Genomic DNA, 13,832 nt, shown 5'->3' with positions numbered 1-13,832 from the left:
AAATGCAAGCAGTACTAAAGTTCTCCCCCATCTCAGCCTTACCATGTTGCCTTACACTGATATGTTCCGTGAATAGGGATATAGTTCTGCGTACAGAGATATGGCAGGCGTCCACTATCTTCACTTTCCAGTTGAATACATTCTTGTTCTGACCAGATTTTGCAGCTCTTGGTCATGAGTATCTATTTTGTACTGTCTCAGTTTTATCTTAACAGCATCAGCTGCCTGTTTGTGTTTTAACTGCTTTTTTTACGGCTGTTTTATTGCACATCACCTTGAAATGATTGTGTAGCAGGTGATTAATTAATGGATAATAATAATAATAATAATAATAATAATAATAATAATAATAATAATAATAATAATGGTCCTTCCACTCAAAACACTCAAAATTTACTGCAACAGCATTTTTGGAGTGCAGGACTCAAACCCTTTTCTTCGTTCTACGATAAAAAGAGCCATCACCTGCAATTCTCAGGGGAATTTACTGGATGAGAGAATCATAGAACCTTAGAGTTGGAATGGACTTTGAAGGTCTTCTAGTCCCAGCTCACTGCAATGCAGGAATCTCAGCTAAAGCATCCATGACAAATGGCCATCCAACCTTGGCTTAAAAACCTCCAAGGAAGGAGACTCCACCGCCTCTTGTGGGAGTCTGTAAAGCAACCTCTCAAGGATCTGTAGAGGACGAAATATACTTGAGACACTCAAGTGTCAAAAACATCCTTTGTATTTGATCTCTGAACTAACTCTGTGAATAGATACAGTGTCTTTGATACTTATTGCAAAGTATTGGAAGACACAAGACTTACCCACTTTGGAAGAATGGCAGATGAAGGTGATAGACTATATGGGACTGGCTGAAATGACTGGCAGAATTCGTGACCAGGGAAGAGAGATGGCGGAAGAAGATTGGAAGAAATTTAAGGACTATCTTAGGAAACATTGCAAAATTAATGAATGTTAGAACGATGTTGGTTTAGAAATGAAGTGGTTTCCAGCTGTAATGATTAAGTAAAAAGAAAAGAAAGGTTAAAAATTAAATAAAAAGTAAGGGAGAGGATTTGCTGAACTTACAATTAGAAATTGGAATACAGAAAGGGGAGGTATGAGGAGGTCGGGGAAGTAAGGTATAAGAAAATAAGGGATTGAAATTATACTTGTTTTTGTCTGTGGTTTGTTTGTACTATTGTTTTTTCTTTTTATATAATTTTTGAAACTTCAATAAATATCTTAAAAAAAAAACATCCTTTGTATGCTATGAAAATATTTTTCAGCCATGCTTTTTTAAGGCCCTAATTGGTTCTCATTAAGGCTAAGAAGTGTAACCAAACATGTGCCTCTCACAGGCACTTTTAATACACCCTGTTTGTTCATAGCAAGAACACTGGCAATCCTCTGTAATTAGGTTGGACCATTTATAATTAGTGTATTCTGTCTGAAGACCTTCTGGCATGTTCTTATAAAATCTATCATGGAATTTAAAAAAAGAAAGAAAGCTGAATCATAAGATGCCTTAATTAAATGGGATGCAGAGGGAGAGAGAGAGATTTAAATGAAATTCAGCCATGACGGACACAGGCCAAATATAGCCTTTAGAAATGCCATGGCCTGAACACAAAGGCATTTCCAAAATAGCACCAAGGGCATATTTTAAGTGCTAATGCGGGGGTGGGGGGGATTGTGATGACGAAAATGTACAACTGATATATTTAAAGTATTATTTCATTGCTGACGGCATATGCTAATAAACCTTGCTGTGTAAGGATCTAATGATCGTGTGAGCTCTGTTTCCAGGGGAATGCAGCTGTTTCTCATGGTTTGTTTTCAGCAGAATGATGGGGCAATGACTTGCATACAGATCTTCTACTGAACATGCAGAGGGGTGTGTGTGTGTGTGTGTGTGTGTGTGTGTGTGTGTTTTGCAGGTGTGTGGAGTTGGCTTTGGGTTAGAGAGAGAAGGAGGGGAATTCCTATTAGAGCAGCAGTGAAGGCAAGGGATGGGGTTGTGAGAGAGCCCGTAGGTGAGTGCATTAAAGGTCTTCTTCATCTTGGATTAAAATCTGAGCAAGAGAGCAGCTTCCAGGCCCATCATGCTAACCCTGCAAGCAACAAGGCTGCAAAGCTACTAGAGCGGCGTGGCACCACACCCTCAGGTTCCTTTGTACTTGATCTTCTGACAGAAATGGAGCCAGTTGTATTCAAAATCTGTCAATCATCCTAACTTTCATGTGGGATTGGAAAACATCAGTCGGGGTGCCAACTTATTTATTTATTTATTTATTTATTTTTTACATCCCCTTCAGCTATAGCTACATTCACAATTGCTGCAATGTTGCTCATCTCTATACCATGAGAAAGTTTGGCTCCTGGTTTCTTCAGATGAAGAGCCTACTAAAGAGTCAAGAGCAGGCCAGGCTGGCTTTTTCTGGTCAACTGGCAACTCTAAAGATAAATCTAGATTAACCAGTGGAGAGACCCATTTCTAATACTCAATAAGAAGCGGACCCCTGTCGTAGCAAACAAGAAGGAAGAATCTTGACTTAAACCAAACTGCTTGTCCATGATTCTTGCTTTTGCCAGGCATTCTAACACAGTTCCAGGCTCTACCTCCTAGATAATGACAGAAAAATGTGCTACCTTCTGCAGTGCAAACAAAGAATTCTTCAAGATATAAAATCAACTGGAGAGATGAACTCTGGGTGAGTCACAAAGATTACCTCAAAGCAATAAACAAAGCACTCTGAAAGGTCTTCTTTGCCCCGGCACAGCGATCAAGCCTCTTGTCAGAAATAGCAGAGAAAAGAAAGCAAAAGATTCATGCTAGGGTTAAAAAAAGAATTAGTGGGGAGAGTGATCTCAATAAGTGGTACCTCAGGTTACAGGTGCTTCAGGTTACAGACGCTTCAGGTTACAGACTCCACTAACCCAGAAATAGTACCTCGGGTTAAGAACTTTGCTTCAGGATGAGAACAGAAATCGCGCGGCGCCAGCGGGAGGCCCCATTAGCTCAAGTGGTACCTCAGGTTAAGAACAGTTTCAGGTTAAGAACGGACCTCCAGAATGAATTAAGTTCTTAACCCGAGGTACCACTGTACAAGCAGTCACAACTCAAAAATTAGCAAACACATTTTCCCTGCACAGGCTTGAAGGAGCAGGGAGAGAGATCTCATAACAAACTACAGTTCCCATGATCCTTTGTGGGAAGCCATGACTGTTAAAGTAGTATAAGCTTTAACGGCTGTGGGTATCCACCTGTCTTGAGAAACAATGGAGTGGGCCTCTGGGGATGAAGTCAAACAAGGAGGAAGAAGAAAGCTGCCATCTACACAAATAGACATGTTCCTTCACAAAGGCCAGGGAACATTACACTTCAGTACCCATCCCCATAGCAATACAAAAGCAACTGCCAACTGCAAACCAAGGTGATGACTTGGGGAGGCCATATCAGGGCCAATTGCCTGCTAATGCACCAAGTCTTCCAGGAGGACATGCAAACCAGATCTTCCTGATAGTGATGGGCCAGGTAAAGGGGCCAAGAAGTGTTGGAGAAGGATTATCAGGAGCACGAGGGGACGCACTTTTGCATGGTCACAGCACACCTGTGGAAAGTGAGTAGGATTGTCTCTGTGGGTCATCCCTGGCGGGATCCACCAGGTCAGTCCTACCTCTGCAATCCAAGTGTTTAGCACAGAGGTAGCCCGTTGGTGGCTGCCACATATTTGTTGGACTACAGTTCCCATCATCCTTGACCACTGGCCATGTTGGCTGAGACTGGTAGTCCAATAACATCTTTGAGGGTACCATTGCTGCCTATCTCTAGTTTAGCACAACACCTTAAATGGAAGACTATGCATGCACAGCTGAAAAGGCACAGGCCCTCCACACAATCAGGAGACATGATCTCCCTCAAACTCCTCCAGATCTCTGTCCCTCACCCTGCCGTTGAAAGTCCAACTATCATTTACCCGCTCTAAGGTCAGCCAGTTAGAGTTCCTCATTCCCTCTGAACCAGCTGCACCTTGCATTTATTTCCCTTATCTCAGTCAGCTGGGAGGAACAGAGAGAACTATGCAACAGTAAAAGGAAATCTAAATTGCACCCAGTGCTTAAGGCTCTGAGAGGAACATTTAGAAGAGAAGTATCAGCAATTTCATAGGAAATATTACATTTATTCCCAGTTTTGTTCTCTGGAGAGAACTTCTAGCAGGGGTGAGGAATTGGATCCTGAAGAGGAGTGCTAGACCCAGAACTGGACCACCTTCCATGGGTGGCCTGGGTGCCCACACAGGGTCAAGGAGAGTGCTTGCAACTCCTGGAATCCTGAATGTATTTATTTATTTTTATAACACTCAGGTGTGAAATTCAGCCTTAGGAGTTTTAAATGTTGTTTGGAGACCTACTATATTGTTGTTCAATGGACAGATTGAGGCTCTCCTCCATCCCTACCCTGTACATCACTCCATTATTGTTAAATGGACGAATAAAGCAGTTTGTGAGAAGTTAGATCTGAAATGTATAGCCCTGTAAAGGTAAAGGGTGAAGGGACTCCTGACTATTAGGTCCAGTCGTGGCCTACTCTGGGGTTGCGGCGCTCATCTCGCTTTATTGGCCGAGGGAGCCGGCGTACAGCTTCCGGGTCATGTGGCCAATATGACTAAGCCGCTTCTGGCGAACCAGAGCAGCGCACGGAAACGCCGTTTACCTTCCCCCCAGAGTGGTACCTATTTATCTACTTGCACTTTGACATGCTTTTGAACTGCTAGGTTGGCAGGAGCAGGGACCGAGCAACGGGAGCTCACCCCGTCACGGGGATTCCAACCGCCGACCTTCTGATCGGCAAGCCCTAGGCTCCGTAGTTTAGACCACAGCACCACCCACGTCCCATTGTACAGCCCTGTACAATACGGTAAATCACCAACAGGCACAGCCCACCACTGTTCCTTGTTGCTCCTCTTTGGCACCATGTAATGGTGTGTGAGGTTCAGTCACAAAAAGACTGCACATAGTCAACAGCCTGTCCTTACCAGTCATAGACTTTGCTTCCCCACCCCCTAATCATTTCCGCTGACACCCATGGTGTGTGTGTGTGTGGGGGGGGGCCCTCAGGCAATTCAAATGTTGAGCCTTCTGCCCAAGCCAGAATGTGTATGTGGTGGTGGCATCTCTGCTGCTCCCGTCCTCCGCAGCCCTTATCTAGGATTACTCTGCTCACCAGTAAATTGGCCCATTTTAGGCCATGCACCTGGTTGTAAGGTCCATTGGAGGGACGCGGGTGGCACTGTGGGTAAAAGCCTCAGCGCCTAGGGCTTGCCGATCGAAAGGTCGGCGGTTCGAATCCCCGCGGCGGGGTGCGCTCCCGCTGCTCAGTCCCAGCGCCTGCCAACCTAGCAGTTCGAAAGCACCCCCGGGTGCAAGTAGATAAATAGGGACCGCTTACCAGCGGGAAGGTAAACGGTGTTCCGTGTGCTGCGCTGGCTCGCCAGATGCAGCTTTGTCACGCTGGCCACGTGACCCGGAAGTGTCTCCGGACAGCGCTGGCCCCTGGCCTCTTGAGTGAGATGAGCGCACAACCCTAAAGTCGGACACGACTGGCCCGTATGGGCAGGGGTACCTTTACCTTTACCTTTAAGGTCCATTGGAGTCAATGCAATATACTTCTTCTGAAGCATGCATAGGATTGGGCTGCATACTTCCGAGCTATGCAAGACAAGAGACCTAAATAGAATGTTATAAAGTAAATCAACAGCTCTGTTCCTCTGGAAGCCCACTCTGCAATTTGAGAACATAAAGCTGGGCTCTTTATTATAGGGTAAGGGAGACGAGAAAAACCCCTTAGCTATATTTAAGACAAATCTTCAAAATATTTTGCGTCCAGAGCTGCATATCGTGCATGTTTCTGGGCTAGCAGCTTCCAGCTGCACATACTATAATTTTTGTGGCTACAGCAAATGATACGTTATACTTAACGAATGAGTTGGGGACAAAAGATCTATTGCAGATGGTTTGTGTTTTTCCTTAGTGACTCAGCAGGGAAAGCAAACCTATGCCTGTAGGATACCAGCTGCATTTGCTTGTTTGTGCGTGTGGTGAGCGAAAGAGAGAGAGGCTCCCAGAATATAATGCTCACAGGTGATGGAGTTTACAAGTGTGTCTACATATTGGCCCACCCAGCAATGCTGACAGCTCATAGAGGAAGTGGAACAGGAAACTCTTCACAGAAGGACTTCCTGTAGTGGGTGATTTAGGTCTGATTACTTTTGGGACACAACAGTACTTTGCCCCCCTGTGCTCTTTTTTCTTTTCTGTCAGAATCTTGGCCCAGGGAGTATTTGGTGGGTTACAATTGACCAATATACTCATTCAAAGTACTGATCACCAGCAAACACATTTGGTTACAAGTCCCCCCACCCCCAGTCTTGGCTTTTGCCTGTTGACAATTAAGGGAAGTGGTGATGTTCTTGCAATACTCAGATAAACTTCAGAGAACACACCCAGGTGCCTTTTCTTAAATGCATGTACTAGGCCAGTGTTCTTCAACCACTGTTCCGCGGCACACTAGAGATGTTGCCTGGTGTGCTGTGGGAAAAATTGAAAAATTCAAAAGATTAAAAAAAAAAATGTCAAATTTTCGCCCACTAGGCGGGCGCCGGACTGTGTCCTGGGTATGGGGGGGGGGTTGACCGCACCCTGGGCCAGCAGGGGCGCCGATTGGCGCTCCTTAGGGGGACACCCTCCACTTTTCTGATGTCCGGGCTGTGATTGGTCCAGACTCCAGCCTGGACCTATCACTGTAGGACATCATCTTCCGACTTCCTTCTCGCCCGAGCACAGTGTGCGCAGCAGCGGAGAGAAGAAGATGTCGCGACTCGAGTCACCAGGAGGACCGGAGCAGGAGGAGATGGAGACCAGGACTCGGCGGGAGTCGGCACTGCAGAGAGACTGCATCCGGATCCAGACCAGGCCGCAGGTGCAGCGTGAGGTGAGGAGGTCATCTGGAAGCAGTCGGTCACGGTCGGGTCTCGGAAGAGAGACGAGTGAGTCCAGCCCTGTGCAGCAGCAGCAGCCCGGTAAGTTTATATATAGTCAATATAGGCACAGAGTTAAATTTTTTAACATTTTCTAATAGTGGTGGGCCTCGTGATTTTTTTCATGAAACAAGTGTGCCTTTGCCCAAAAAAGGTTGAAAAACACTGTACTAGGCAGTAGCCAAAGCAATTTCTCGGTCACCAGAGTTCGGGGAGAAATTCAGTTCACATTTAAAGGCAAACTTACCTAATACATGAGCCAAACACAACTATCCTTCAAAATCTGCACTACTCTCAGGGCACTGTCAGGCAAGGAATATCCAGTGTGAGGAATTAACCCTTTGTTGTCAAAAGTACACTTACAAGTTAGGAAAAGGCATGTCCATCAGCCCTTCGTCTCTCAGCTACTCCTAGGTGTACACCCAGTTGCAGCAACAGAGAGGCCCCTCCCTGACCTCAGTTTATGTATCCCCCATTCAAGGGTTAACACACATCTATAAGAAGTGCAAATTATAACTCCAGCAAAAGATCCTAAACTTCTCAGCATATTAACAGACATGAGTGCTGACTGCACACATGTGAGTCCAGCAACATGACAACTTCTCTGAATTTTGAAATACATTTCTCTAGCAACATAATGTGTAGGAAAATGCATACACTTGGGTTACGTGAGCATGTTAATGTATACATCAGTGAAAATGACATACAATAATGCATCAAATGAGAGGGAATTGCTTTGCAAAAATGTGTATAGTAGGCAAAATTGCATACAAAAATGTGTCTATTAGATGAAATGCACATAAAATGCTGATGAACAAGGCCTTTAAAAACTGACAAACTGAAGTGGAAATGTGAATACAGTGGTACCTTGGTTCTCAAACTCCTTGGTTCTCAGATGCTTTGGTTCTCGAACTCCAAAAGCCTGGAAGTAAGTGTTCCGGTTTTCGAATGTTTTTGGGAAGTCAAACATGCGATGCGGCTGTCAGCTATTGTTTCCGGGGCGCCTGCACCAATCAGAAGCTGTGCCTTGGTTTTTGAACATTTCGGAAGTCAAATGGACTTCGAGAACTGATTCAGTTTGGCACTTTTGTTTTTGCTATGTATTTTGTGTTTTTGAGGCTTTTTTGATGAATTTGTTTTTGTGACTGTGTGGAACTCAGTTCAGCTACTGATTGATTGATTGATTGATTGATTGTGTGACTGCGGAAATGGATAAAAGCCCCCCATCCAAACAATGACTATCATCAGTATAGGTAAGAAAGAAAGTTAATTTTAATTTTTATCACCTACAACACTGTCTTATTTATTTTATAGTGCAGTACATTGATTATTGCTTTCATTTTATGGATCAATGGTCTCGTTAGATATTAAAATTCACGTAAAATTGCTGTCTTAGGGGTTGTTTTTAAAAGTCTGGAACGGATTAATCCGTTTTGCATTACTTTCTATGGTTTTGGAACGCTTTGGTTTTGGAACAGACTTCTGGAACGGATTAAGTTTGAGAACCAAGGTACCACTGTAACTGAACATAAGATGGGGAAAATGAGACATGGCCAGCAGGGCCTGCCCAAGACATTTTGGCACCTGAGGTGCCCCCACCCCCGCTGCCAAGGAAGAAGGGGTGAGGTCTATATCAGGAACATGGAGGGAATAAAAATCTACACTGGGAACCAGGCTGGCACCTTCTAGTCACCAAGAGGCTGTTGTAGAAGCAACACGGGGGGAGGGTGCCAAGGAGGCCCCCAAGGAGGGTGCCGCAGCTGTCACTGTCACCATGGCAACGGCAGCAGAAGGTGATGCATTCCTTGGAAGCCAAATCTGCTGTCCCTGTGGATCCTGCCACCTGAGGCAGTGCCCCACCTTGCCCTGTGGGTGGACTGGCCCTGGTGGAGAGAAACCCAAATTGACTGACAGATTCAGCCATCCTTAGTCACTGCTGTGACTGCATGGAACTCAGACTGGTGAATCACATTGTTGAGACTGGGGAGTAACTCTGAATTCAATCAGCAGCATTGTTCAAAGAGAAAAAATAAAACAAAAACAAAAACACAGAAGCTAGATTTGCAGTAGCTTATGCAATGCTGTCCTTGAATGCAAAGGCCAATAAATTCATTTCAGTTTATGGTCTGCAGACCATAAACATCTAATACAGTGTAGTGTTTTCAAGGCAGCTGTTGGAGGAGGAGGGGGAGAATATGCACACACACAATTGGTGTCTTTTAAAATGAGAGCATAGCAAAATCCACAAATAATCCATAAATATATATATATTTAAAATGACTCAGAAATTTTCCCTTTAAGAATTGTGACCTGTTTTTGATGGCTACTGTGAGGAATGTTGCTATATTTCCTGTGAACTGTAATGGTTGAACTCTCTCATTAAAATGGAGACATAAACTTCATATGAGTTCCCTAAGTATAGTGAAAGTCAATGAGATATAAAATGGGATATTATATCCCTATAAAAATCACAGTATAGGAGAACACTGGCTAAAGTTGAAAGCGAGCCACTTTCTCAAGGGCAAACTCTCAGGTGCCAACTTGGTCTGGGAAAAACCTTATGTAACTACTGATGGCAAAGCACTGAAGCTAGCCTTTGAAAATGCTTTTCTGTATCAAGGGTCATTTGATGTTTCCGAACACCTAGCAGGTGGGTGTTCGCTGCTAAGTCTGTGGACTAAGATACACTGGTATCAGTCGACATGCTAAGGCAAACTTTGGCTTGGCTAGGCTTAATGCAGCAGCAGCAGCACCAGGAAAGACCAGAGAGGAGCAAAGTACCTGTCAGCTCCTCTCTGGGAGCTCCCAGGTATCAGGCCAACAGGCCCATCTAGTGAAGCATCCTGTTCTTTCAGTGGCCGACCAGGTGCCTATGGGAGGCCCACAAGCAGGGCTTGAGTGCAACAGCAGCACTCTCCCTAAATCTTGCAATCATCATCATCATCATCATCATCATCATCATCATCTATTATTTATACTCCGCCCATCTGGCTGGGTTTCCCCAGCCACTCTGGGTGGCTTCCAACAGTATATTAAAATACAATAACCTATAAAACATTAAAAGCTTCCCTAAACAGGGCTGCCTTCAGATGTCTTCTAAAAGTTTGGTAGTTGTTGTTCTCTTTGACATCTGGTGGGAAGGCGTTCCACAGGGCAGGCGCCACTACAGAGAAGGCCCTCTGCCTGGTTGATGAGGCCCTAAGCTACTGAAGGTAATGGGGCTCTTTATATGTCCAGCTGCCCTTTGTCAATAACAAATTGTCGCTGTTTTTTGTGTTGGATATATGCTATATGGTAATTTATGGACCTAATACGTTTCTAAAGCCATTTGCACATGTTGCCATGCAATCACTCCATGCAGAATGTAGGCACCCAAATATAGGTAAAGGTAAAGGGACCCCTGACCATTAGGTCCAGTCGTGACCAACTCTGGGGTTGCGGTGCTCATCTCGCTTTACTGGCCGAGGGAGCCAGCGTACAGCTTCTGGGTCATGTGGCCAGCATGACTAAGCCGCTTCTGGCAAACCAGAGCAGCACACGGAAACGCTGTTTACCTTCCCGCCAGAGCGGTACTTATTTATCTACTTGCACTTTGACGTGCTTTCGAACTGCTAGGTGGGCAGGAGCTGGGACTGAGCAACAGGAGTTCATCCCACCGCGGGGATTCGAACCGCCGACCTTCTGATTGGCAAGTCCTAGGCTCTGTGGTTTAGACCACAGTGAGCAGGCTGGCAGGCGGGGCCCATTTCTTACATCATAGGAGCCTACACAACACAAAACACAATTGCTGTATGTAGGTTTTATTTTATATGTTTTTTATCTTATATTTTGGAAATGTACATCCAGGTTTTTTTTCTTTAATTATTTGGGGGAGGGGGCAAGAGAGTGGGGCCCTAAGCTATAGTTTGTTTAGCTTGTACGTAAATCCAGCACTGTGTGTGTGTGTGTGTGTGTGTGTGTGTGTGTGTTAAATGAAAGGTGTAGATCTGCCCTTCAGGTTGTCAGAGCTGCTCAGGAGAAAGCTGGGAGAATTGGCACAGTCTTTCGCTTGAACTTACAAAACAGGCCTGCTGTTCACACGCTGGTAAAAAAGAAGGTTATTATTTCATCTCCCCAGCTGAGTTCACAATGACTCTCCACAAAAACCTGATCTTGTATCTGATGCAGGAGGTACCCCCCTGCTTACCCCACCATGAAAAAGAATCTGATTGCCTGAGTGCTCTGCTTGATACTAAAGAGGAGTATTATGGTTCTCGTCTCCATGGTGACCGATGTCAACACTGAAGTCTTGTCAGGGAGGGGGAATTCAGAACCTGAGGAAATGATGTATGAATGTAGTGGGATCAGAAAAGTTTCCCCATTGTTGTGGCATTTTGGGACCTGTCAAGTCCACCTCTCATGAACATACACACTGATCTAGTCATGGATTGAGGAAAATCAGGATTCAGCTTACACAGGCAAGCAAGCAAGAGTCCCTGCCTACAGGGCAGCACCGGGAGGGATGGGCAATTTGCATTAGGGGTCAGCAAACGTTTTCAAAAGGGGGCCAGTCCACTGTCCCTCAGACCTTGTGGGGGGCCAGACTGTATTTTGAAAAAAAGGTGAATGAATTCCTATGCCCCACAAATAACCCAGAGGTGCATTTTAAATAAAAGGACACATTCTACTCATGTAAAAACACACTGATTCCCAGACTGCCCGCGGAGCAGATTTAGAGGGCGATTGGGTCGGATCCGGCCCCCAGGCCCTAGTTTGGCTACCCATGCATTAGGCAGACCCCAGTTGAGAAGAGGTGGGGATGCTTTCTCTGGGAGCTTTACAACAAAACAGAACAAAGGCATGCTTTTCAGGGCCTGCCCAATTCACGTTGGCACCCGAGGAAACCGCAAAATGCCTCCCCCTCCCCACCAACAAAAACGGGGGGGGGGGGATAAAGCTCTACATTGGGACCTGCTGTCCTTGTGGATCTTCACATTGCCTCCTGGGTGGGCTAGTCTTTGGGACAACAGTCTTTGGGACAAAGCATGTTCTCCTTCATGGAGAGCACGTGTTGCGGTGGGGGCCGCCAGGACACTCCAAAGTTGGGGGCGGGCTAATTGATCGTTGGCCACTGATGCGATTGGGGCTTCCCTTGTTGTTGGGAAGAGGTTAATGTTGCCATTTGTTGATTGACAGCTAGAAATGCTAAAACTCCTGGCATGAGGCTAGGGCTTCCTCTTTTCGCCCGTGCAGCGGATTGCCCGTCCCCCCCTCCCTAGAATTAGGTTTGTTCGCTTTGACCTTGCTATGCCTGTCATGGGGTCGTCTGCTTTGGGGCAGGGCCCCGGTAGGATTTTTGTCCATCTGGCTGATTGGCTGGGGCCATTTGGTTTTTGCCTACTGTGTAGCAAATCGTCACAACTTGTAAGGTTCGCGGTTAGGCATTGGTTTATGGTTTGGTTGGTTGAGGGGCATGGATTGGCTGCGCCTGCCCCTCTAATGCTGCTGCTGCAAGGGATTCCGTTAAAGGAATTGGGGGCTAACTATTGCTTGTCCACTATGTCAAGGGGGCTCGGGCCATTGCAAGAGCTCCTGGCTGCATTTGGGATGAGGGCAGGTTCCCTGCTCCATCACTGCCCCCAAGTGTATTCCCCTTTTTTGACTTTAGCATCATGTGGAATGTCAGTCTGTCCCCCATGGTGGGGGCAGATAGTCACAACCAATGCCTAAGCAACCACTCACAAATTTGTATTTTAATAAAGTTGTGGCCAAAATTATGCCAAATCTTTTTAAAAAAATTCTGTGTGATGTGTGAGTTATTGGGGTGGCCCTGGGGACCTCGACACGCTACAGGTTGGAGCAAGAGTTTAAGGAGCAGTACTTTGGGGACAGTTGCAGTAGGATAGAAATGAACCTGTATCCCAAAGAAAACAATCGGATCTAAGCATTTAAGGATACAGTGAAGTCTCATTGACTTCCATGCAACAGTCCTGCACATACATGGATGGAATAATGCCCATTCAGCATAGTAGGGCTTATTTCAAACAGAGTGTTATACGTAGGGTTGCTTCTGAAGATGGTTCGGAAACTTCAGCCGATGCAGAATTCAGCAGCCAGGCTGCTCACCGGAGCAAGACAGCATGGTCATATTACACCGATCCTGGTCTGACTGCACTGGCTACCAGTTAGTTTCCGGGCCCAATTCAAAGTGCTGGTTTGGACCTATGAAGCCTTAGAAGGCTGAGGACCGCAATACCTCAAGGAACGCCTCTCCCCATATGAACCGACCCAGACCCTGCGATCATCATCTGAGGCCATTCTTCATGTGCCTCCTCCACATGAGGTCTGGAGGGTGGCAACAGGAGAACGGGCCTTTTCTGTAGTGGCTCCCCATTTGTGGGATGCTCTCCCCAGGGAAGTTTGCCTGGTGCCTTCGTTATATATTTTTAGGCTCCAGGCGAAAATGTTCATAACAGTGTATGTCCTTTTAAATGTGACTGTGGAAGGAGACAATTTTCTTTTTCTTTCTTTTTCTTTTTTTCCTTTCCTTTTTGTTTCGTTTCGTTTTTATTGTGTCTGTGGTTTCATTTCTACACATTAAAAAGCTTCCTTATACAGGGCTTATACAGATTCCTTATACCTCGGGTTAAGAACTTAATTCGTTCTGGAGGTCCGTTCTTAACCTGAAACTGTTCTTAACCTGAAGCACCACTTTAGCTAATGGGGCCTCCTGCTGCCGCCGCGCCGCCGGAGCACAATTTCTGTTCTCATCCTGAAGCAAAGTTCTTAACCTGAAGCACTATTTCTGGGGGGTTAGCGGAGTGT

Source organism: Podarcis muralis, chromosome 10 (genome assembly GCF_964188315.1).
Source record: "Podarcis muralis chromosome 10, rPodMur119.hap1.1, whole genome shotgun sequence".
NCBI classification, from domain to species: domain Eukaryota; kingdom Metazoa; phylum Chordata; class Lepidosauria; order Squamata; family Lacertidae; genus Podarcis; species Podarcis muralis.
The sequence above is the reverse complement of the archived record's forward strand: the minus strand, read 5'-3'. Positions refer to the sequence as shown.